The following is a 24560-nucleotide window of genomic DNA, read 5'->3' as shown; positions in this document are numbered from 1 at the left end:
GCCCAGAGTTGCAGAGTGGGACTCCATGATTGGAATAGGCACCGAGGCGAGAATTATCAGGTCCGTGGTATTTTTGAGCCCAAGACCCGCCGAGGCAGGGAATTGAACCCCGGTCCCGGGCTAGACTTCTGCATCAGGGTCTGCCGCTCTAATCATTGAGCCACACTTCTCCACAACTTCGGCACACTGGAAGGTGGCACCATGCAGCTCCACACACAGTTCCACTCCGTAAGTGCCATGCAAAGCCTATATTTGCACACCACCTGCGTGCTGTCAGTTTATCTTTCTGCGCCTCCAGACGCAGATCAGGAGTTCTCTTCACATATGAGACGTTAGGTCTTTGAGCAAACCTGCTCATGAAAAGGAGGGTTGTCCTCTTTGCCCAAAAAAATCATGGGATGAATCTAAACACCATCAGAAGCCTAGGTCTTGTGGCGGGTCACTGAGAGCACTAAAATTAAGACTCGAGAGCTTTTTCAGGTTCCTGATCCTTGTTCCTTTCAGGAATCATCTGATCAACAGTACCACAGAGGCGGGTGAGAGGATTGCAGACAAGGCGAGTCTGTGCCAAACGGAACATGCAACGCTCTTTTGACATGAAAGTCAAGAGGAAGGAACCGCCTCCATATAGAGCCCCCTTCCAGAAAAAGAAGGTTGCTGCTTTAACAGAGAAATATGCCCCAGACGGTGAGAACCCTTCTCACTTGTCCTCATGGTGAAAATGTGATCCTCCCTTATTTTTTGCATCTCGTTCCTTATGAGACAAAAGCATGCATATGCTTCAAAGTGGGCCCTTGCTTTGACCCCTGCATCATTTCGCAACCAAGCTGGTTGGGATAAGGATTCACTGCTGCATGGTATTCCGATACGTTCCACCCATCAGCCCCAACCTCAATATCCAAGTATACGTGACACTAAAGCGTCCGTTAGAGACATCCTTACTGAGCTGGAGTATCCGGATGTATTGCCCTGTCTTTCCTCACAGTTCTTATCGTATCGTCTTCGATTACAGATATTTGAATAGTCATACGTGCACTTTTGTGGTACCAAACACTCATAGTAGGGCCCTGATTAATAATATCGTCCCTGAAAAATGTAAAACTACACTTGATATTTCTAACATTCTTTTCAGTCAACCTGACTCATGAGAGCCGTGATTGGTCTTTGTTTACCACCCTCGGTTCTCAGAGGCGCTATGCCAGTTTACCCATGGGACATAAGAATATCCCCGGGGCCTATGCGGCACATCTAATGCCCTTTTACATGACATTGATCCTGATGCTTTGTCCTATGTCGATGACCTATACTGTACCGATGATGAACTCAATCCTCATTCAGCAAGAGTGGATCGGGATCGCATTATTACTTGATTCGCTGAACTTAGTAACCAGTTCAATTTTGCAAAGACCCACTTTGCTTTTCTTGCTGTGCTTTTTCTTGCTTATGAATTAGCCAGTGAGGGTACGGGTTTGGCTTCCCATTTTTGGGGAAAATGTGCACAATTTCAACCCCCTTCTATCATCAAGAAATTGCAGCCTCTGCTTGATTTTTAAAAATTTGGCAGAGCTTAAATTCCTGATTATGCTCAGCGTATTAAACCTCTTTATGCTTTGATACACCCGTCCTTTTCCGCTTCCTCCTGGCTTCCACACCATACTGCTGTCTTACGCGCTTTGCAAACGGATCTACTTGCTACGCAGTTCTTGCAGACCAGGCTTAATACCACAAATTTGTTCATCCAGATATTGCTGGGTGCAATTGGTTCTACTTATGCAACATTCAGTAAGGGTGATACTGCCCCCATTGCTTATTAATCATATCTGTATACTCCTGCGGAAATGCGTTTTTCTTCTACTGATATTGTTTTTAACTGCAGTACAGATGGCCATCCTTAAAGAAAGGCCTCTTACTCAAGGTAAACACATCTTAGTCATTTCACCTGTGCCTGCCTTGGATGCAGTCACAGAGGCTAGCATTCCTAATTCTAAAGCCCCCCCCACCCCCGTAGGATTCTATGGGTTGCGTCTTTAACATCTGTTGATGTTACCTTGTTCGTGACCCTTCATTGCAAACACAAGAGTTTCTTCAATATGAACATGTTTATCCTCTGCCTTCCTTGCTTCTTCCTTTTGATCAGTATAAATGTATAATTTACTCTGATGGTTCAGCACAACCGGCCATTGGTTCTAAGCAGTCTTATTCTGTGGCTTGCGCTATTGTTGTTGGCACTATGATCGATGGAGTTTTCCACTCCACTTTGATTCATACTCAGTCCCTTGGTGACTGTACGGCACAGTTGGCCAAGTTGAGAGCTTTGCTTTTGGCTCTCCAGCATTATGATCCTGAGTCACCCACCCTTGTTGTGTGAGATTCTTTTTATTGTGCACAGTCCTTCAGTGACAATTTACATTTTTGGAAACAAAATGACTTTCGGAATTTTAAGGGTAGCACAATAAAACATAAAATGGGTTGGGTTAAGGAGGTTGGTCTTAAAGCTCGCCTGGCACTTACACATGTTGTACATACATTGTGCCATCAACGTGCAGTAACGCATTCAGTTGGGAATTCAATGGCTGTTAAGCAGTCCAATCTACAGTAGCCACAACTAAAGTAGCTGTGGTTACACATTCTATGACTAAAATTAATGGTGGCTTTCTAGCTGCCATCGCTGCATCTCAGGATGGTGCTGCTTTCCCTCAAGGCTTTCCTTCTAAGGATACTTATCAGTTAACTTCTGACAAAGTTCCCTTTGTGACAATTCCTGGGGTTGGTGATCGTCTGATTTCCAGCCTCGACTGCAGACACTCTTAGATAGTGGCCGCTCTTGAGGGTATAGCTTTTGCACATGCAGGAGTGGCTGCGACTGTTACACTCATGCAGCAATGTTATTGGTGGTGGGGTTTGTCAACAAATTAAGTGTTCTACTGTGTCCCGTCCACCTCAGACACACCTGTATAATTCAAATCAGCCGTTGGCTGTGTTTATCTTGATCATTGCGGTCATCTTGTTATGTTAGTGAATTCAAATATATTTTGGTTTGTGTAGATTCTTGCTCGAAGTTCCTCTGGGTCTGGCCACAGCGCTCGGCTGATGCTCGAAAAGTTAATGAGAATTTGCTGGTCTTTATCAGGCCTTATGCCTGTGGCACTTTCCATTCATACCAGGGTCCGGCTTTCGCCTCTAAGGAGTACTGTGAATCAGTGACGTCCATGGTGGTGCAGATGCATTTCTCGTCTCCACATAGACCCGAGGGCAATTCTGTTGTGGAGCGGATGAAATGTGATTTAAAGCGGTCTTTAACAGCGTGGGTATTCGGTATGGTACATGACTGGTTAACTCATCTTTATGGGCTTCAACGAGCGCTTAACCTCCCTAAAAGATCTCTGAGTGGCCGGATGCCGTATGAAATGCTGTTTGGCATCAAGATGTACTTTCCAGATCTTGATGGTCTAGACGTTGTGGCGGTAGCCACAACCTCTGTCGTAGATAACCACTGTGCTGTCTTACAGGATCTACAAAAATGTAATGATGCACTGGTTAACAGTCATTTGCCTTCGACTCTCCCATCGGATCCAGCTGTTCGAATTCCGGTTTCTGGCTGGCTTCTAAAATTGGTGAGCTGGTTAGTGAATAGGTGGCGATCAAGAAAGAATTTGATGCCTCCATCTGTGCTCCTGTTCCAGTGGTTGGTCTTCAATGTACCCAAGCTGTGATTTTACCACCACTTATCCGAGGGAAAGAAAATCATTTAGTTTCCATTGAACATGTCAAGTTACCATATGGCCAATCATAAATAGCATGCCTAGAGGTGTCCCAACACAGAATGTTGCTTTACAGCCAGTGAGCACCATCCTTGCTGATTCTCTCTAGCTGCCGGAGGGGCATATCCCTTGACCTGGTACCTGTTGTACCTTCTTCACACTCCTCAATGGTAATTGTTTATTCTGATCTTTCAGTCAAGACCCCTTCTGCAATGCAAGTCTCATGTCTCCATCCAGAATCACAGCCTCCTTTATTCCAGCGGAGTTCTTCTGGTTACTATATCAATCAAGATAGCTTTTCTTCAGACCGTTCTTCATTGTTTTCAGTTCCACCACCAGCATAGATTTGTGTTTTCATCTCCTGGTTTAAACACACTTATCAGGTTCCACCATGGATATATATATATGGATTGTGTTTTCAATGGTATTTTTGTTCATGTGGATTAGATTTGTGACTTTTTTTTTCCTTTTGATCAATGGCCACTACCTCCCAGAACGTTCTGCTGCATAAATGGCCGACGGGTTGTTTGCCCCACATTCTTCTTTGCATAAAATGAAGAGACCAGTCCCTTAACATTTCAGCGGTCCCAATCACTGATGAAAATGTATGGGATAAAGTACCATTCGATGTATTCGATCCTACAGAGACCCTGCAGATACGATATGTGTTCCGAGTTTCCATGAGTAATGTAATTGTGCCTGGGTTGCAATCGGATGATTGGGTTGTGGATACTGTGAACTATGTTTTTGACTTGTTCTGTTATCAACAATATGGACATCTTTTTTTGCATAGAACAACCAGACAGCGCCCCCAATATAATTATACACAATGGAAGCATTGCCCAACTCCACCTCTGGGTAGTTAAATAATGCAAAAAGATGAAGTACACACATTTCACAGGTTATGACCCTTCAGACCCGAAATCATACTACTTTAAATTGATTTCCCACTATCTCGAAAAAATATATGCATACTCAAAGTAATCTAATCTTTACAGCTTACTTCATTGAGGAACTAACCCTGAAAGGCTAGGATTATTGGAAGTACAGTATTGATTTAAATTCAATTTGGGGCACTAAGTCTTAGAAGTCCGAGGTACAGAATCATTATTCCATGCATGTTTCATATATACACAAATTATTTTTCTAAATGACACGATCCAACAGACTACTTGTCTGGGATTGGCTAAAATTAAAGAATTGAATACTCCAGTTATTCCATCCTTTGCCCCTTTTGATGATTGGCAGTCTTATACAAATTATACTGAAGACCAATTAAATTGTATGATACAAAACAGTACATATAGTTCCTCAGTTACGGCTCCGGGTAGGTGGTAAATTTGGCCTGTAGGCACTAATGTTTGTCATGCTCGTTTTTTAAACTACACATCTGGGTTCAAATCAAATAGACCTGATCCCTGATATTTACAATCCACGCACCCTGTGGGTAAATTATGCATGCAATGGTTAGAACATTCCACGTTGTCTGCAGTGAAACAACATCTTTCTTTCCAATCTGAAGACATGAATCTGTCAGACTTCCTTTTAGGTCCAAAATCATCCCGTTCTAAACGATTTGTTTATGCTGCTTATAACGAAATTTGGAAATTGTCGCAAACGGAGGCTGCAGTACGTTTATGCCAAATTGATCAAGATAATTTGGAAGTGCTTGCTGTAGTAGACAATAGTATAAATACTTGACCTCGTATTTATAGTTTAGATAATATTGTATTGTCTGTCATTGATATTGTGCAAAGTGATGTGTCTACAATGTTTCATGGTCAGACTCAACTTAGATCAATTACGCAATTTAGTTGAGCACTCCAAACCCTCAAGAACGGGCGTGTTCCTTGGCATTACCTCAATTCTACTGCTTTGTTCTTACCTTTTAATTTAACAAGTAAACAGCAATCAATGGCTATGGCAAATACTAGTTATACCATGTTAAACAAAAAGAAACTTGAACAACTTCTCTTCACTCTACAAGAAACACCTTCAGCAGTCTGGTTAATACATAGGGTTATGTAGTTTGCCATCTTGACATTTCAGTACACTGTCTGCTTGAAACACTTACCAGTGGGTAGATACAAAGCCATTGAGAGCAGTTACATACATGAATTGTGGTTCCTGCTATTCATCTATTGTTGTCGGTGAGCTAAGAGAGAAGTTTTTCTTTCGGGGGTGGAAGCGTGTGTTGGGAATAAGACTCCACTGCCGATCATTCCCTTGTATGTCAACATGTAAAGATTCCTTGTGTCTATAAAGTGTCTGCACCTAATTTGGCTTATTTAAAAGGCACTCCTGTTCCTGCAATTATACCCACTCTCACATAGCTTTCAAATTGAAGCTATCTTGTCCTTAATAATCATGTTTGTTGCAGTCTGTGGGCGGGAATCCTGTATGTGGTATCTGATTCCCAGTTAGTCACTTGCTGCAACAACGTCCTGTTTCCCCTCCCCACAGGAGTGTAGTTTGTTCATTATGGCCTTCCATTCCAACTTTGAAAAGTGATTTCAATAAGCTAAAAAGCGTTATTGTTTCAACTAGATGTGGCTCTCACTTCAGCTCGCAAAACCTTCAAATTGCAGGTGGAGAGAACTTCCAGTGAAGTACAGTCATTGTTAAACACTAATCCCCCCTACATTTCAGTGAACTGATACATCAAATATTTTATGCTCCGGATACCATAGGCCTGGACCACTTTTTTAAACTTGTGGGCTCCGACTTTGTGACCTCTTTTCAAACTATTTTTGAAGTAATCCCAGCTTTTATACATTCTATTTTTTCCAGTGTGTTCAGTGGGTTCCTACAGCTGCTCATCTTGATTTGTTGCATTCTAGTGCTGTTCCTGCCATCCCGCAATGGATGCTTCCTTTGTGGTGCTTCCATGGCAGGCATAGGTGCAGTTGTACCATTAGCGTATGCTGCAGCTCTTTGGAGTGGTGCCCCTGGACGCTCTGGATGACGAGTTTTGTTTAACCTTCCAATATGCTTACTTCACCTGTGTGCAACCTCTGTTTCATTGCATCCGGTGCCCCTTCCAATGGGCCCTAGACGTCTGCCTGGCTACGCCTCCCCAAGCTGCCCTGGAATCACGATCTGTTGACGAGTCCTTTAGTGACCCATTACCAGGACCGTTCCTTGGGCATGCTACTTGTTTGGCCAGTGGCCAGAGATGATACCTGTGAGAGAGAGAGAGATATATATATATATATATATATATATATATATATATATATATATATATATATATATAATATATTTATTCGTACAGACGGGGGCCATAGCAAATGGCTAGGGCCCTGTCTGTACGACAATGACTGATCTATTTGTTTCAGGCATGTGTGCTGTAGATATACATGCTTTGCATACTCCTGCCATCTAGTGTTGGGTCCGGATGTTAGCAAGTTGTCTTACTTTGAAAAAGTCTTTTTCAGTCATGAGGTAAAGTGACTCGTCCTTTCGGTGATAGTGGGCATGGACATCTATTCCATTGTTAGATTATTTTCTTTCTGCCATCAGGTTTAGACCTGGTTTGTGGCACTCCAGTTTGAGACCGTTCTTCCGGTACCGTCGGTGCGCAAACCACTGTACTCTCGTCAGTATTGTTTCGTACGCGTTCCTTTATTCCTGCATGTCCAAAAAAGTGAGAAAACTCCATCTTCGAACTAGAAGATGTTGTGGGTGGCCCTCAGGCCTAGCCGTCTCTCGACTTGCGATCTGTCGTACTCTTCGAGTCTACCGTTGATGGAGCGGACTCCATTTCAATTCTGTCCTCGGTGCCACTCCAAGTATCCGCGCACCGACCTGCGCAAAGTCTACAACTTGTGCCTTTCACCGGAGCACAAGGAGGAAGATTGTGACGCTTGTCGAGCGTTTCGTCGAAAAACACTTTGAGGGATCGTCTGTCTTGAGGAAGGGACATGTAGAGACAGAACATCAAGTACACCCCGGATATCTTTTGAGAAGATACCGAACAAGAGGAGATGGAAGCATCAGCAGCGGAGGAAGAAGAGGCCTTCTCCATTCATGAATCAGACTCTGAGCTCAAGATGGACGTACAGTCCGAAGAACTTCCAGTGGGACAGCCATGAGGAGCTGCATATCTGCAAAACAGACAACATTTGTCCTTATTCAAAGTTCCAGTTTTTAAAGCTTTTATGGAAGGACTTAGAAGAATAATACAACCTAGGGTACCAACTGCACCTGTCTGAAGCCTTAACGTTGTTCTTACAAGGGTTATGGGTCTACCATTTGAACCATTACATAGTTGTCAGTTACAATTTATTTCATGGAAAGTTTCCACCCTAATCTCCATCACTTCACTCAGGCGTGTTGGTGAGTTACAGGCATTAACCTTGGAAGAACCCTTCTTCGTACAAATCCTAAATTCCTCCAAAAAGTAGTTTCTGCTTTTCTAATCAGTCAGTTGAGTTACCTGTGTTCTTTCCTCAACCTGATTCAGTAGCAGAAAGGGCTCTACACACGCTTGATGTTAGAAAGGTACTACTATACTATATTGACAGGACAAAAGGCTTTCGTAAAACAAAAAAACTTTTGTAGCATTTGTTCTACCTCATAAAGGAAATCCTATTTCAAAACCTGAGATTTCTAGGTGGATAGTCAAATGCATTCAAACTTCTATTAAAGCTAAAAGAACTTTAACTATTCCTCATAGAGCACATTCTACTTGCAAAATAGGATGATCTGTGGCCTTTTTAGGTAACATTCCCATAGCTGATATATGTAAAGCAACTACATGGTCCACACAACACACATTTACAAAACATTATTGTGTGGATGTCTTGGCACATCAACAAGCCAAGAACAGGCAGTGCTAAAGACAATTGTTCAGACAACTGCAACATCCACTGGTTCGCCACCGCTTTGAGGAGTACTGCTATATAGTCTATGCAAAGCATGTGTATCTACAGCACAGATGCCTCAAACGAATTGTTACTTACCCTGTAAGCATCTGTTCTTGGCATGTAGAGCTGTAGTTTCACATGCGCCCTAACTCCTCCCAGGACACTTGTGGTTGTTGCAGTTATCATTCACACTGCATACGCATGGACATCTCTATATTGCACTTACTCCATTCTCACCCTCTTGTGGGAAAACAATCTAACAATGGAGTCGATACCCATGCTCACGATCACCGAAACAAAGCGACACCTTACCTCCTTACTGAGAGACTTCTTCGCAGAAAAACAACTTGCAAACATCCGGACCCAACACTAGATGGCAGTAGTATGCAAAGCATGTAAATCTACAGCTCTACATGCCAAGAACAGATGCTTACAGGGTAAGTAACATAATCCTTCATGCGCTTTAGATTGGCTTATCTACTGATTTCTGTCATTACTTTAGTGCTAACTGTGAGAAGTTGGCCTGATGTATGATGTCACTAGTTCTAGTGTACACCTTATATCAGTCCAAACAACCCTTATGGTGATTGGTTGTAAAGTCAACCTTATATACCAGCTATCCTAGTGGTAGCATGGACAAGAGCAGTCTTAGGCTAAACTCTGAATGGCATTTGAAGCCAGCTGTGATACCATATATAATCCCTTGAATACCAAATGAAAGGACACCACAACAGATATATATATAAAATAAAGTGTATTTATTCTAGTCAAACCCTCAGCACTCTTTATGAGATTCGAGGTAAGTACAACACAGTCTTATTTAAGCATACATTAAGTCACACAGGTAAGTAACACAGTTAGGCCCTAGGGGCCACGCAAACCATATACTAAAGAAGTGGTATAAGGACCACTGTCACGGAAATAGAATAGGCCTAGGCCTAGGGAATCGCTGGGGCTACACTACACTACCAACAGTTAGGAAGTGGGAGGCCCACGGGATTCAGGTGCAGAGTGGAAACACTCACGCGTAATGCGTATAGTCGATAGGAATCACTAGCAGTTAGAAATAAGCAGTTTTAGGACACTTCTGGTATAGCTAGAAAGTCGAGACTCGGAAACTAGACCCTAGGATAGTCAATACCCTTGTGAGCACCGAAGTACCCAAGTTACCTAGCCCACAGGCTGCGGGTGCATAGCTGTGAACTTGCGTCGGGTTTCGTCGTGGACTTCTATGGATGCCTGAAGGAAAGTTGCTGACAGGCAGTCAGTGAAGAGTGTCCGGTGGATCCCAAGGCTGGGATCAAGAAGAGAGGATACCTGCAAGCAGAAGGGACAGAGTCTGGGTCACTAGCCAGTGACCACGTGGAACCAGGAAGGAACCAGGGGATGTTGTGAAGATTGCAGGTGAAGAGGTGAAGCTTGTCGCAGCAGCCACGGGTACCAGGAGGCGTCGAGGACGACCAGGACCAGGAGGCGAGCTGTCCCACGAAGGCTCTTGCTGTCGGCGGCGTCGAACTAGGACTCACAAAGCCTTGGCAAGCGGAACCCACGAAGAATGGAGGACTTGCTTCTGGTGCAGACCAGGAAGGTCTGGGGTGCTTCTCTGTTGCAGAGGAGCGGGAGCCAGTCTAAAGGAGCCAAACCAGCAGTGAAGATTCAAAGGTGTCGTCGCAAAGGCTGCTAGCCAACGGGCAAGCAACCGGACAGACGCGGCAAGCCGGAAAATGCAGAAGGGCCCCACGCAGGACTCGTGAAGTGTGGGGGGCTGATCTTCGGTGCAGATGGTGCTTGGGGTTGGGGCTTCTCAATCCCCGGTGCACAACTTCGAGGGTACCTCAGAAGCTGCGCTGGAAGATACTCGCCACTTTTCCCAGGTAGCCGGTCCCACGTCTCTCGTCGCCTCCACGGATCTCAGCTCGGCTGTGGATGTGGATCAGGGTCGGAGAAGTCTGGAAGTCAAGGCCCTGGTCGGGCTCTGCAGTCGGTCCCTCGTAGAACTTCAGCAAAGCAAAGGGTAAGTCTCTTGATGGTGCCTGTTTGCACAGGGTAGCCACTCCTTGTCCACAAGGGAGATTCTTCAGTCTTCTTCTTTCGTCGAATGTCGAAGGTCCAGAGTTTCTGTTCAAGTTGCAGGTTCAGGATAATCTAATCTCCTGGGGCCCAGCTACCACTCTTATACTAATCTGGGGGGCTGGGTTGCCTGCTAGGTCACGCCTTATGGGTGGGACGTGGGAGGGGGGTGGTTACACCCCCTTCCCTTTGTCCAGTTTCGCGCCAGGACTGGGGCTGGTGTGCCCCAGCACCGGTTTGAACTGGACTATGCATGGGACACCTTGTGTGCCCTAGGCAGTGTCTCGTTTCTTTCATCCCTCCCTGCCCCAATACACTAATGCCTGTCTGGGGTGGTGCTCGCACCTCCCAAGGCAGGAAACCTATTGTCCAAGCCTCCCGTGCCGGGATCACTCCCATCAGCAGGAGGTCAGACTTGTGTCGTGGCAGCAGCATCCATTTTGTGATGCTGGGGCTCTGGTTAACTTTAACCGGGTAAGTAGGTTTCAACATGTCTTCTCCCTCTAGAAGGGAGGGATGATAGCCTCATCACCAGAAATGGGATGGGGGTATCATTCCAAAGTGTTAGACACCTTACACGACATGTTTTGATAAAGCCAAGCCATAGTTACCATAACCGTTTAAGATTATAAGGCACTTTAAGAGTATATGGTAGGCTATATCATAGAACAGCTATAAGGACATGGTTCCGAAAGCTGCAGACATGCTCAGCTCATGCTAGAGCACCATCTCACATGTTACCAAGCACTCTGCCTCCAGGATTGTTAAGGCCTGCCATTGGAGTGGCTGATAGGTACACATGTGTCTATATATAAGATAGGTATAGGAATACTACACCTAAGCAAGGGGTGATTACACGACCTTGCCCCAGCTGAGTGATCAGCCAGTTGTGTCATAATGGAAAGCCAGGCCAGGGGTGGCATAATACATGCTGCAGCCCCTGGTAGGCCTAGGATACACCTATGCCCTGGGTACCTAAGGTACACTGTACAGGGGCCAATAAGGTGACCCTATCCAAATGGGTTATGCACCTAAAGTACATAGTATTAATTTAGAGAGGGAACAGCAGGGCTGTGGGTCTGATTAGCAGGCCCACAGCCACATCTAAGTTGAAAACCAGTAAAGCAAAAGCAAGAAGTGGGGGTGAACATAGAAAGCAGACCCTACTCTCCTACACAACCCCCCCCCCCCCAAACTTAGGGGCATTAAACTAACCTTGACCAGTTGAGTCTTCATGTTCTAAGTGGCAATATCTGGAGAGTCCATCTGCATTGGCATGGTCAGTCCCAGGTCTATGTTCCACTGTGAAGTCCATCCCCTGTAGGGAAATGGACCACCTAAGAAGTTTGGGATTTTCACCCTTCATCTGATTTAGCCACAAGAGGGGCTTATGGTCTGTCTGAATCTTGAAGTGAGTGCCAAACAAGTATGGCCTCAGCTTCTTCAGGGCCCAAACCACAGCAAAGGCCTCCCTCTCAATAGCTGACCAACGTTTCTCTCTAGGGGTCAGCCTTCTACTTATAAAAGCAATGGGCTGGTCTTGACCATCTATATTAAGTTGTGAAAGAACAGCTCCCACACCCAACTCAGAAGCATCTGTCTGGACAATAAACTCTTTGGAGTAGTCTGGACTTTTCAGAATAGGTGCACTGCACATGGCCTGCTTCAGGTCATCAAATGTTTTTTGACAGCTTACTGTCCACTGAACTTTCTTTGGCATTTTCTTGGAGGTCAAGTCATAAAGTGGTGTCACAATGGACCCATAGTTCTTAACAAACTTTCTGTAGTACCCAGTCAGGCCCAAGAAAGCTCTGACCTGAGTCTGGGTAGTTGGAGGAGTCCAGTCCTTTATGGTCTGGATCTTGCTCTCCAGTGGTTGAACCTGACCCCCACCAACTAGGTGGCCCAGGTATACAACCTTGCTATGCCCTATCTGGCACTTAGTGGCCTTGATAGTGAGGCCTGCCTTTTGCAGGGCCTCTAAAACATTCCTCAGGTGGACCAGGTGATCCTCCCAGGTGGAGCTAAAGACAGCAATATCATAAAGATAAGCTGCACAGTAATCATCCAACCCAGTAAGGACTTGATTCACCAACCTTTGGAAAGTGGCAGGTGCATTCTTCAAACCAAAGGGCATTACCACAAATTGATAATGTCCTCCTGGGGTCGAGAAAGCAGTTTTGGCCTTTGCATTCTCAGCTAGTCTGATTTGCCAGTAGCCTGCTGTCAGGTCAAATGTGCTCAAAAACTTAGCAGCTGCCAGTCTGTCAATGAGCTCATCTGCCCTAGGTATTGGGTGGGCATCTGTCCTAGTGACAGCATTGAGACCTCTGTAATCCACGCAAAACCTCATCTCTCTCTTACCATCTTGGGTGTGAGGTTTTGGCACAAGAACTACAGGACTAGCCCAAGGGCTCTCTGAAGGTTCAATGACTCCCAGCTCCAACATCTTTTGTACCTCAACTTTTATGCAGTCCCTGACATGGTCAGGTTGCCTGTAGATTTTACTCTTCACAGGCAGACTGTCACCAGTGTCCACCTCATGGGTGCACCAGTTTGTCTGACTTCTGACTTGGGGTCAGAGAGAACATATGTCTGTAGGACTGCAAAACTTGTCTGCAGTCCTGTTGCTGATGGACAGTGAGGCTGTCAGAAAAGACTACACCATCAACTGAGCCATCATCAGGGTTCTGAGTCAACAGGTCTGGGAGAGGGTCACTCTCTTCCTCCTGCCCCTCATCTGTAGCCATGAGTAAGCCCATGTCTGCCCTGTCAACATATGCCTTCAATCTGTTGACATAAAGCACCCTGTGGGGGCTTCTGGGAGTCCCAAGTTCCACCAAGTAGGTGACTTCTCCCTTTTTCTCAACAATAGTGTGGGGTCCAGACCATTTGTCTTGGAGTGCTGCTGGGGCCACTGGCTCCAACACCCACACTTTCTGCCCTGGCTGGTAAACAGTCAGCACAGCCTTTTGGTCATGCCAAGCTTTTTGGAGTTCTTGGCTTGCCTCAAGGTTTTTAGAAGCCTTCTTCATATACTCTGCCATCCTGGAGCGGAGACCAAGTACATAATCCACTATATCAAGTTTGGGTTGTCTGAGAGGTCTCTCCCATCCTTCCCTTACTGAACATAGGGGTCCTCTTACAGGATGCCCAAACAAAAGCTCAAAAGGGCTGTAGCCAACCCCCTTTTGTGGGACCTCTCTGTAAGCAAACAGAAGGCAGGGTAAAAGGATGTCCCATCTTCGCCTAAGCTTGTCTGGTAAACCTTTTATCATTCCCTTTAGGGTCTTGTTGAATCTCTCAACAAGCCCATTGCACTGTGGGTGATAGGGTGTGGTGAACTTGTAGTTCACACCACACTCCTTCCACATTGCAGTTAAATATCCTGACATGAAGTTGGCACCTCTGTCAGAAATGACCTCCTTTGGAAAGCCCACTCTGGAGAATACTCCAAGCAGGGCCCCTGCCACAACAGGAGCTGTTGTGGTCCTCAGGGGAATAGCTTCTGGATTCCTGGTGGCATGGTCCACTATCACCAGTATGAATCTGTGCCCAGATGCTGTTTGTGGGTCCATTGGTCCTACAATATCTATGCCCACTCTTTCAAAGGGAACCCCCACCACAGGTAGTGGTATGAGGGGGGCCTTTGTGGTGCCACCTGATTTGCCACTGGCTTGGCAGGTGACACAGGAGCGACACATCTCCTTGGTATCTTCTGACATATGAGGCCAGTGAAAGTGAGGGACAAGCCTGTCACAAGTCTTGTTCTGGCCTAAGTGTCCTGCAAGGGGAATATCATGGGCCAAGGTAAGAAGGAAGCCTCTGAACTTCAGTGGTATGACCAACCTCCTGGATGCACCAGGCTTGGGGTCTCTAGCCTCTGAATACAGCAGCCCTTCATCCCAATACACTCTATGGGTACCTTGAGCATTCCCTGCAGCTTCAGCAGTAGCCTGCTGTCTGAGGGGTTCAAGAGAGGGGCAGTCTAATTGTGCCCGCCTCAGATCTGCCCTTGAAGGTCCCCCTGTCCCAAGAAACTCAACCTGATCAGGTTCAAGTTCTTCTAGGACAGTTCCTTCAGGGCTCTCAGAATCATCCTCCTGTGAGGACTGATCCAGTGCCTTGAGGCAGGGGGGAAGGCACAGCCTTTACCCTACTGCTCTTTCTCTTGGTTTGTGACTGGTCCATAGTTCCAGCACTTGTTCAGTGGTGCACTTTTTGGCCTGTGACCTGGTCACAGCAAGGACATGTGCATCTATCCCTAGCATTTCTGCATGGGTCCTATACTCCACTTCAGACCAAACTGAAGTTTCAAGATCATTGCCCAGTAAACACTCCACAGGAAGGTCTGAACTAACAACAACTTTCTTGAGGCCAGTTACCCCTCCCCAGGAGAAGTTAACAATTGCCACACTATGGGAGGTAGTGGCATTGCTAGCGTTGGTCACTAGGTAGTTCTCACCTAGTATGATCTGTCCAGGGTCCACAAAGGCAGGTGTCACCATTGTGACACTAGCCCTAGTGTCCCTGTAGGCCTGAGCCATCCTATCATTGATAAAAGCAGTCTGTCTGTACTTGCCCAGGTTACTGGGGCCTACAGTAGAGGACAAAGCTATGTCCCCATCACAGATCAGAACAGCCTGAGTAGGTATCCTGACTAGGCCAGAATCCTCCTCAGTTCCCAGGGTTAACCCTACTACACCCTTTTGCTGGGAACCACCACTTACAGCTGAACTAGGGGGTACAGTTGCCTTAGGGGCAATGGTGGCTGGGGGCTCATCCTTTTTGGTGCACTCACTAAACCAGTGTGAGTTGGACTTACAATAGTTGCACCATGGTTTCATTTGGCCATCTTTATTTTTATCCTTTTTGGGACCACTCTCCCCCTGAGCCTTTTGGGGGCCTGGTGAAGACTTCTGGTCTTTTTGTTTCTGATCATTACCCTTCTGGACTGCCTTTTTCTGATCACCGCCCTGGTTCTGGTTTTTCTGCTTAACTCTAGTCCTGACCCATCTATCTGCCTTCTTTCCCAATTCTTAGGGAGAAGTCAGATCAGAATCAATCAGGTGTTGATGCAGTAGCTGGTTTAGACAGTTAAGGATTTTTTCTCTCATGATCAAATTATACAATCATGTGTAGTCCTTAACCTTACTTCCCACTAGCCAGCCTTCCAGAGCCTTGGTGGCACAATCTACAAAGTCAGTCCAGTCCTGAGTCTTCTGGGTATCCCTGAACAACAACCTGTATTGTTCAGTGGTTAGGCCAAACCCATCAATTAGAGCACTCTTCAGGACAGTGTAATTGTCTGCATCCTCATCACTAACTGTGAGGAGCTTGTCTCTACCTTTCTCAGAGAAGGAGAGCCACAAGATAGCTGCCCACTGACTTTGGGGTACCTGCTGTACTTTGCAAGCCCTCTCCAAAGCAGTTATCCATTTGTGGATGTCATCCCCACACTTGTAGGGAGGGACAATCTTGCTCAGGTTTCTATTATGATAGTGCCTGTCTCTATCCTTAGGGATATTGCTGCCACCAGTGGGTTCTAACCCACTTAACTTTTGCTCTCTAGCCAGAGCAAGCTTCTCCTTGGCAAGGGCAAGTTCTTCCCTCTCAATCCTTAGATTAGCTTCCCTCATTCTGGCTTCATGCTCCTTTCTCTGGGGGGAAGTCATTCCCCTGTGAGAAGAGGCATTAGAGATGCTAGAGACATGGGAGTGGATGGATTCCCTTGAAGGGGATCTGTCTCTCCTGCTTCTCTGTTTAAGCCCACTTGGGGGTCTGTATGGGGGGACCCCATGCAAACTCCCATGTAAGCTTAGGTTAGCCTGGCTAAGTCTTCCTACTTGGCCCTGGCTGTCTACCTCCTCATCTGAAGTCCCATCTGACTCATCTGTAGTGGGTAGACCCTCCCCTGTACCTAGGGTACCAGCCCGTGAGGCCCTAAGAGCATCATATTCCTCTAGGATCTGTACTAGCTAAAGGAGGGTAGGGTTTGCACCCTGTTTTAACTTTCTGGAGGTACACAATTGTCTCATCTCCTGAAACGTTAGGGTATCATATCTAGAGGGGATCTTTCTCAGACCTGCCCCTCCTGAGAGAGAATCTCCTTGATCTCCTCCCAGAGACATGATCTAGTGAGGGTGTGGTGTGTGCACCTACCTACACTAGTTGTTTCTACTAAACCTCTCTAGTAGTTGTAGTCAGGGTGTGTTAGGCCCTTCAACCTACAACAACTAAGTCCAGTAGGACTTAAGTATTATAATCTATGTTATATGTACCTAAACAATATCTGTGTGATCTTTCAATTTAGTATCTCAAGATTACAATGGTATTACAACAGCAAGCTCAGATCCCAACCGCTGCTCACCAATGTGAGAAGTTGGCCTGATGTATGATGTCACTAGTTCTAGTGTACACCTTATATCAGTCCAAACAACCCTTATGGTGATTGGTTGTAAAGTCAACCTTATAGACCAGCTATCCTAGTGGTAGCATGGACAAGAGCAGTCTTAGGCTAAACTCTGAATGGCATGTGAAGCCAGCTGTGATACCATATATAATCCCTTGAATACCAAATTAAAGGACACCACAACAGATATATATATAAAATAAAGTGTATTTATTCTAGTCAAACCCTCAGCACTCTTTGAGATTCGAGGTAAGTACAACACAGTCTTATTTAAGCATACATTAAGTCACACAGGTAAGTAATACAGTTAGGCCCTAGGGGCCACGCAAACCATATACTAAAGAAGCGGTATAAGGACCACTGTCACGGAAATAGAATAGGCCTAGGCCTAGGGAATCGCTGGGGCTACACTACACTACCAACAGTTAGGAAGTGGGAGCCCCACAGGATTCAGGTGCAGAGTGGAAACACTCACGCGTAATGCGTATAGTCGATAGGAATCACTAGCAGTTAGAAATAAGCAGTGTTAGGACACTTCTGGTACAGCTAGAAAGTCGAGACTCGGAAACTAGACCCTAGGATAGTCAATACCCTTGTGAGCACCGAAGTACCCAAGTTACCTAGCCCACAGGCTGCGGGTGCATAGGTGTGAACTTGCGTCGGGTTTCGTCGTGGACTTCTATGGATGCCTGAAGGAAAGTTGCTAACAGGCAGTCAGTGAAGAGTGTCCGGTGGATCCCAAGGCTGGGATCAAGAAGAGACGATACCTGCAAGCAGAAGGGACAGAGTCTGGGTCACTAGCCAGTGACCACGTGGAACCAAAAAGGAACGAGGCGATGTCGTGAAGATTGCAGGTGAAGAGGTGAAGCTTGTCGCAGCAGCCACGGGTACCAGGAGGCGTCGGACGACCAGGAGGCGAGCTGTCCCACGAAGGCTCTTGCTGTCGGCGGCGTCGAACTAGGACTCACCAAGCCTTGGCAAGCGGAACATACGAAGAATGGAGGACTTGCTTCTGGTGCAGAGTGTGGGGGGCTGATCTTCGGTGCAGAGGGTGCTTGGGGTTGGGGCTTCTCAATCCCCGGTGCACAACTTCGAGGGTACCTCAGAAGCTGCGCTGGAAGATACTCGCCACTTTCCCCAGGTAGCCGGTCTCTCGTCGCCTCCACGGATCTCGGCTGTGGATGTGGATCAGGGTCGGAGAAGTCTGGAAGTCAAGGCCCTGGTCGTGCTCTGCAGTCGGTCCCTCGTAGAACGGTCGCAAAGCAAAGGGTAGTCTCTTGATGGTGCCTGTTTGCACAGGGTAGCCACTCCTTGGCCACAAGGGAGATTCTTCAGTCTTCTTCTTTCGTCGAATGTCGAAGGTCCAGAGTTTCTGTTCAAGTTGCAGGTTCAGGATAATCTAATCTCCTGGGGCCCAGCTACCACTCTTATACTAATCTGGGGGGCTGGGTTGCCTGCTAGGTCACGACTTATGGGTGGGACCTGGGAGGGGGGTGGTTGCACCCCCTTCCCTTTGTCCAGTTTCGCGCCAGGACTGGGGCTGGTGTGCCCCAGCACCGGTTTGAACTGGACTATGCATGGAACACCTTGTGTGCCCCAGGCAGTGTCTCGTTTCTTTCATCCCTCCCTGCCCCAATACACTAATGCTTGTCTGGGGTGGTGCTCGCACCTCCCAAGGCAGGAAACCTATTGTCCAAGCCTCCCGTGCCGGGATCACTCCCATCAGCAGGAGGTCAGACTTGTGTCGTGGCAGCCGCATCCATTTTGTGATGCTGGGGCTCTGGTTAACTTTAACCGGGTAAGTAGGTTTCAACATGTCTTCTCCCTCTAGAAGGGAGGGATGATATCCTCATCACCAGAAATGGGATGGGGGTATCATTCCAAAGTGTTAGACACCTTACACGACATGTTTTGATAAAGCCAAGCCATAGTTACCATAACCGTTTAAGATTATAAGGCACTTTAAGAGTATATGGTAGGCTATATCATAGAACAGCTATAAGGACATGGTTCCGAAAGCTGCAGACATGCTCAGCTCATGCTAGAGCACCATCTCACATGTTACCAAGCACTCTGCCTCCAGGATTGTTAAGGCCTGCCATAGGAGTGGCTGATAGGTACACATGTGTCTATATATAAGATAGGTATAGGAATACTACACCTAAGCAAGGGGTGATTACATGACCTTGCCCCAGCTGAGTGATCAGCCAGTTGTGTCATAATGGAAGGCCAGGCCAGGGGTGGCATAATACATGCTGCAGCTCCTGGTAGGCCTAGGATACACCTATGCCCTGGGTACCTAAGGTACACTGTACAGGGGCCAATAAGGTGACCCTATCCAAATGGGTTATGCACCTAAAGTACATAGTATTAATTTAGAGAGAGAACAGCAGGGCTGTGGGTCTGATTAGCTGGCCCACAGCCACATCTAAGTTGAAAACCAGTAAAGCAAAAGCAAAAAGTGGGGGTGAACATAGAGAGCAGACCCTACTCTCCTACACTAACATCCTGACGAAGGGGAGGGTGTCATATGTCCTGTGCAGGCCCATTGTCGTTTCCCCTATGTTAGCCTGAGCACGTTGCAGGCTGCACTCTACTTTGCGTATGTCCGTTTACAAACGTATTCTGCTAGTGCCAAGCTGGACTTTCACACAGAAACTGCAGTTGTTTTTGTGTTCTGTTCTTTCCTGGGATTTAGTCTGAACACCGTAGACCAGGTCAGACAACAATGTCCCTTGTTGTTCTGTTTTGGTCAGGCTCTAGCACATGGACATAACACGAACACAGCTGTTGTTTAGGAACACATATTCTGTAGTAGGGGATCTCTGTGTATAGTCATAATCTAGTGAATAGTCCCGCCCATGTGCGCGGGCCCCGGAGCAATAAAAATAATCTCTTAAGTTGTCAAGCCATGCAGACCTGCATCTACACTTAAGAGAAAATTTCAAACACAGATAATGCAGCCTATATCCACAGGCTACACTGTCCAGTACTTCAACTAGAAAGAATTCCACCAACAACCACCAACAGCACTGCCTGTCCAGCTTTTTCCACAGAGAAAAACCTGCCTCTTCCAGCAAAAGCCTCTGGAATGATAGAGAGGAAGGAATGGACAGATAAGCCCCATAGGCCGCCATTATGTGGCTCAGAACAGGATACTGTGCCTTTAAGAAAACCTTCCAGGACTTCTCCAGTATCCCAGAATGCACAGCAGGTCCCTTTTACTTTCAGTTCTTTTTTTCCGGCTCCTGCTAGCAGGACCCTGGAGCATTGAGCTCTCCCTTCTCAAGGGTTTATTGGTGATTTTTGTCAAATTTTCAAGTGTTTTAGTGTTGGGACTTCCTTCTGGTGTTGTCAGCATGCCTGGCTTGTTTGACAAGTGCCCAGAGTGCGATAGGAAGAAGGCCAAGTCAGACCCACACAAGGTGTGTATAGGCTGCCTTCCCCAGTCCCATGTGCCAGAAGAGTGTGAGATCTGCCACTCGTTCTCAGCCAGGACCCTGTGAGAAAGAATGAAGATTAGGCTCCAAGTCCTGGAGGGCTGAAGGCACAAGGTGGGTCAGGAGGGGCTGATTCTGCCCATGCTGAGGCCTCTGGGGGGGCTCCCCAGGTGCAGGAAGACCGGCAAACGCCCCCATTCTCCACCGGTGTCGATGACGTCGACTAAGGCGTCGAGAGGGATGACTACTGTCTGTTCGCCGTCTCCCCAGATCTCTGGGGAGAAGCGACGTCGACGTTCAACGTCGAGGGAGTTGATCAGGCCGCCGTCGACGACTTCGGCATCGTCTTTGTCGACGCCGTCAACGTCGCCGTCGAGGCATCCGACGTCGAGATCAGGCCTGCCGTCGGTGCTCACCGGCATGGGGAGGTCGCCGTCGGCGAAGAGGAGGCGCTCGCCGTCGAGGCGCTCGCCGTCGAGGCACTCGCCGTCGAGGCACTCGCCACCGACGTCGAGGAGGCGATCGACGTCGAAGAGGGATTCATCGACGTAGAGGAGGCGCAGGGGGCGCCCGGACACCAGGAGTCCCTCGACGGAGTCCCCTGGCTCGGGGTACTCAGTGGTATATACGCCGCCTCCGCCACCGCCGCCCGCCGCCGCCCGGGCCTTCGGGCCCACCACCGGTTCCGACACGATCGGTCTCGTTGCCCAGGGAACGCCTAGGCCGCGGCGCCAGGGTAAGCCACCGTCGCCGGGCCCGGCGAGGCCGGCGGACAGACCGAGGCCAAGGAGATCGCGCTCCGGACGGAGAGGGAGATCGCGGAGCCGTGGGCGTTCGTCGTCAACATCGAGGCGACGCCACAGGAGGCGCAGATCCAGATCACGCACTCGATCATCTACCAGGGACTTCTCACCGACGCTGTCGGTCTCGCCCTGGACGAGGGTGTCGCCGGTTGACGATCTGGTCTCCTTCCAGGAGGTACTACTGAGAGGTGCAGCCGAGTTGAGAATCACGGTGACGGTACCGTCACCTACGACGTCCGTGATATTCGAGACGCTGCACAAGAAGCACCAGTCTCGCCCCCTGCTGCCTCTCGTGCCGGGACTGGTGGAGCCCGCTATGGAGTTGTTCCTCACTCCGGCAGTGACGAAATCCGCCCCCTCCCGGCTTATGAAGAAGTATCTGGCCCCGGACTCGGACCCGACCTTTTTGAGGACGGACCCTAAGCCGGATTCAGTCATTGTGACGGCGGCGAGGAAGCAACATGCTACCACCCCTTCATCGACAGTTCCGCCCGACAAGTAGAGCCGATGGCTAGACTCGGCGGGCAGGAAGGTCTGTGGGACGGCTGCGACCACCATGAAGGCGGCAAGTGCCGGGGCTCTGTTGGGGCGTTACGACCGTGCCCTGTGGGAGTCTCTCCAGCAGTACACGGAGCTGCTGCCTCGCGACAAGAGGGAAGACTTCTTGGAGACTTTGTGCGAGGGGATGCTGGTCTCAAACCAGGTGATCAGTGCGGCAGCGGATGTGTCCCTGCTGGCGGCGCATGGGTACTGTCATGGCGTCCACCAACGACGTCACGCGCGGCTTCGCCTTACCTCGCTCAAGCCGGAGGCTCAGCATAGAGTGGTCAATCTGCCTTTCTCGGGGGAAACCCTGTTCGGCCAGCATGCGGACGACGATATGGCCCGCATGAAGAAGGAGGCAGAGACCCTGATGGCTGTCGGGTTGGAGAAGCCAGAAAAGAAGAAACGCCCGTTCCAGAGACGGTTCGGGTCTGCGGGCAGAGGGCGTGGGCAGGCCTCGGGACAGCAGCAAAACCAGCAGCAGCAGTTCCGTAAACCCTTCCAGAAACGCCATAAGGGTAGAGGGGGCCAGCAGTCCGCTACTGCTACCAAGGGCCCGGCCGGGTCACGGCCCTGAGCGTCTACTTCCCCTGCAACTGTTACCCACTCCAGTGGGGGGGAAGCATTCAATTTTTTCCGGCAGAGTGGAGAAAAATTACTCAGGACAAGTGGGTGCTGAATATTGTTTGCAATGGATAGTCTTCGCTTCATCAGGCCGCCTCCAGCGATTCCGCCGGTAAGCTTGCGGTATCAACTGCGAGAGCTCCAGGCGGAGACAGACATCCTGTTACGAAAAAAGGCGGTGGAAGATGTACCTCTGTCTCAAAGGGGAAGAGGTCTGTACTCTCGTTTCTTCCTGGTTCGCAAGAAGGACAAGAACGAGTTCAGGCCCATTCTGAATTTGCGGCAAGCAAACAAATGGATTCGCAGAGAGAAGTTTCGCATGCTGTTGTTGCATCAGATTTACCCTCAGCTGCAACAGGGAGACTAGCTCTGTGCCATAGACCTACAAGATGCGTACTTCCATGTGCCCATTGCACGGAAACACAGGAAGTTCCTGCGATTCCAAGTCGGCGCCAATCATTATCAATACACAGTACTGCCATTCGGGCTAAAGTCTGCTCCCAGGACCTTCTCGAAGTGCATGGCAGTGGTAGCGTCGCACCTGCGAAGGAACAAAGTGTTTGTCTACCCGTACCTGGACGACTGGTTGATCAAGGCCTCATCTTTTTCAGGCGCACTTCCGGAGGACGTGCGCTCTCTTGAACAAGCTGGGGTTACACGTCAACATGTCCAAATCTGTCCCGACTCCGGTCCAGTGCATACAGTACTTGGGGGCCTCCATCGATACACGGTCAGCAAGTGTGTCTCCTTCGGAGGAGAGACGGTTATCGCTCCTTTGGAAGGCTCAGGACCACATGGCCGCTCCATTGCCGACAGTGAGGAAGGTGTCTTCGCTGCTGGGGTCGATGGCCTCCTGTATCTTCCTCACTCCGCACGCATGGCTGCACATGAGACCACTGCAGGAGTGCTTGGAGGATCAATGGGATCAGAGAACAGGTTCTTGGGACGACAAGATCCGACTGTCTCTACATGCTCTTCAGTCTCTGTGATGGTGGTGTTCGGCGGAGAATCTCCTCAGGGGGGTGCCCTTCCACAAGGACATTCCCGAGACGAGTATCGTGACGGATGCGTGTCTCCAAGGTTGGGGAGCGCACTCCGGAGACTTACAGATACAAGGAAAGTGGTCCCCGGTGGAGTCGACGTACCACATCAATTTCCTGGAACTCAGAGCCGTGTACTTGGCATTGAAGGCCTTCCATCCGTCCTTCCAGACCAACTCGTTGCTGATACAGACGGACAATAGAACCACGATGTATTACCTCAACAAGCAAGGGGGGTCGAGATCGCGCACTCTGTCGCAGGAGGCGCAGGCGACCTGGCGCTGGCTTCTGGCCCGGGGACTGATGATCACGGCCACACATCTGCCGGGGGTGCAGAATGTTCAGGCGGACGCGCTGAGCAGGCTGCTTCAGGAGAACCACGAATGGGTCATAAACGACGAGGTACTAGGAGAAGTCTTCGCAAGATGGGGAACTCCAGACGTAGATCTGTTCACCACCGCCGAAAAACAGCAAATGCCGACACTCCGCATCCAGGTACTACCAGAAGGGGACGCTGGGGAATGCGCTATGGATCGACTGGTTGAACAGCTTTCTGTACGCTTTTCCACCCATTCCCCTGATTCCGGCAGTGCTCATCAAACTGTCCAAGTCCGGGGCGCGGATGATCCTGATTGCCCAGGAATGGCCCAGGCAGTGGTGGTTTACGGACCTGCTTCACCGGTATCTCCTTCCTCACATGCGGCTGTCGTGCAGGCCGGACCTTCTCACGAAGTTCGGGGGGCGGATGGTGCATCCCAACCTCTCGTCTTTGAGTTTGGCGGCATGGCTCCTGAGATAGTGCAATATGGCCATTTGAATCTACCAGAAGATTGTATAGGCATACTGAAGGAGGCTAAACGTCCTTCCACTAGGACTTCCTATGCTTACAAGTGGAAGAGATTCTGCATCTGGTGCAAATCCAAGAACTTTGACCCGACGACCTGTAAGGAAGATGTCATCCTTCCATATCTTTTACATTTGGCGCAGTCTGGCCTTAAT

General features: G+C 48.4%; 1 protein-coding gene across 1 annotated transcript in view; it reads left to right on the top strand.

Annotated features, from left to right (window-relative positions):
* The window catches only part of TNPO1 (transportin 1), a 1554860-nt gene that overhangs the window by 823635 nt on the left and 706665 nt on the right, over positions 1–24560 (top strand). The gene's annotated exons all lie outside the window — the stretch shown is intronic.

Source organism: Triturus cristatus, chromosome 2_1, assembly GCF_964204655.1.
Source record: "Triturus cristatus chromosome 2_1, aTriCri1.1, whole genome shotgun sequence".
Taxonomy (NCBI): domain Eukaryota; kingdom Metazoa; phylum Chordata; class Amphibia; order Caudata; family Salamandridae; genus Triturus; species Triturus cristatus.
This window is presented reverse-complemented; position numbering and strand designations above follow the sequence as displayed.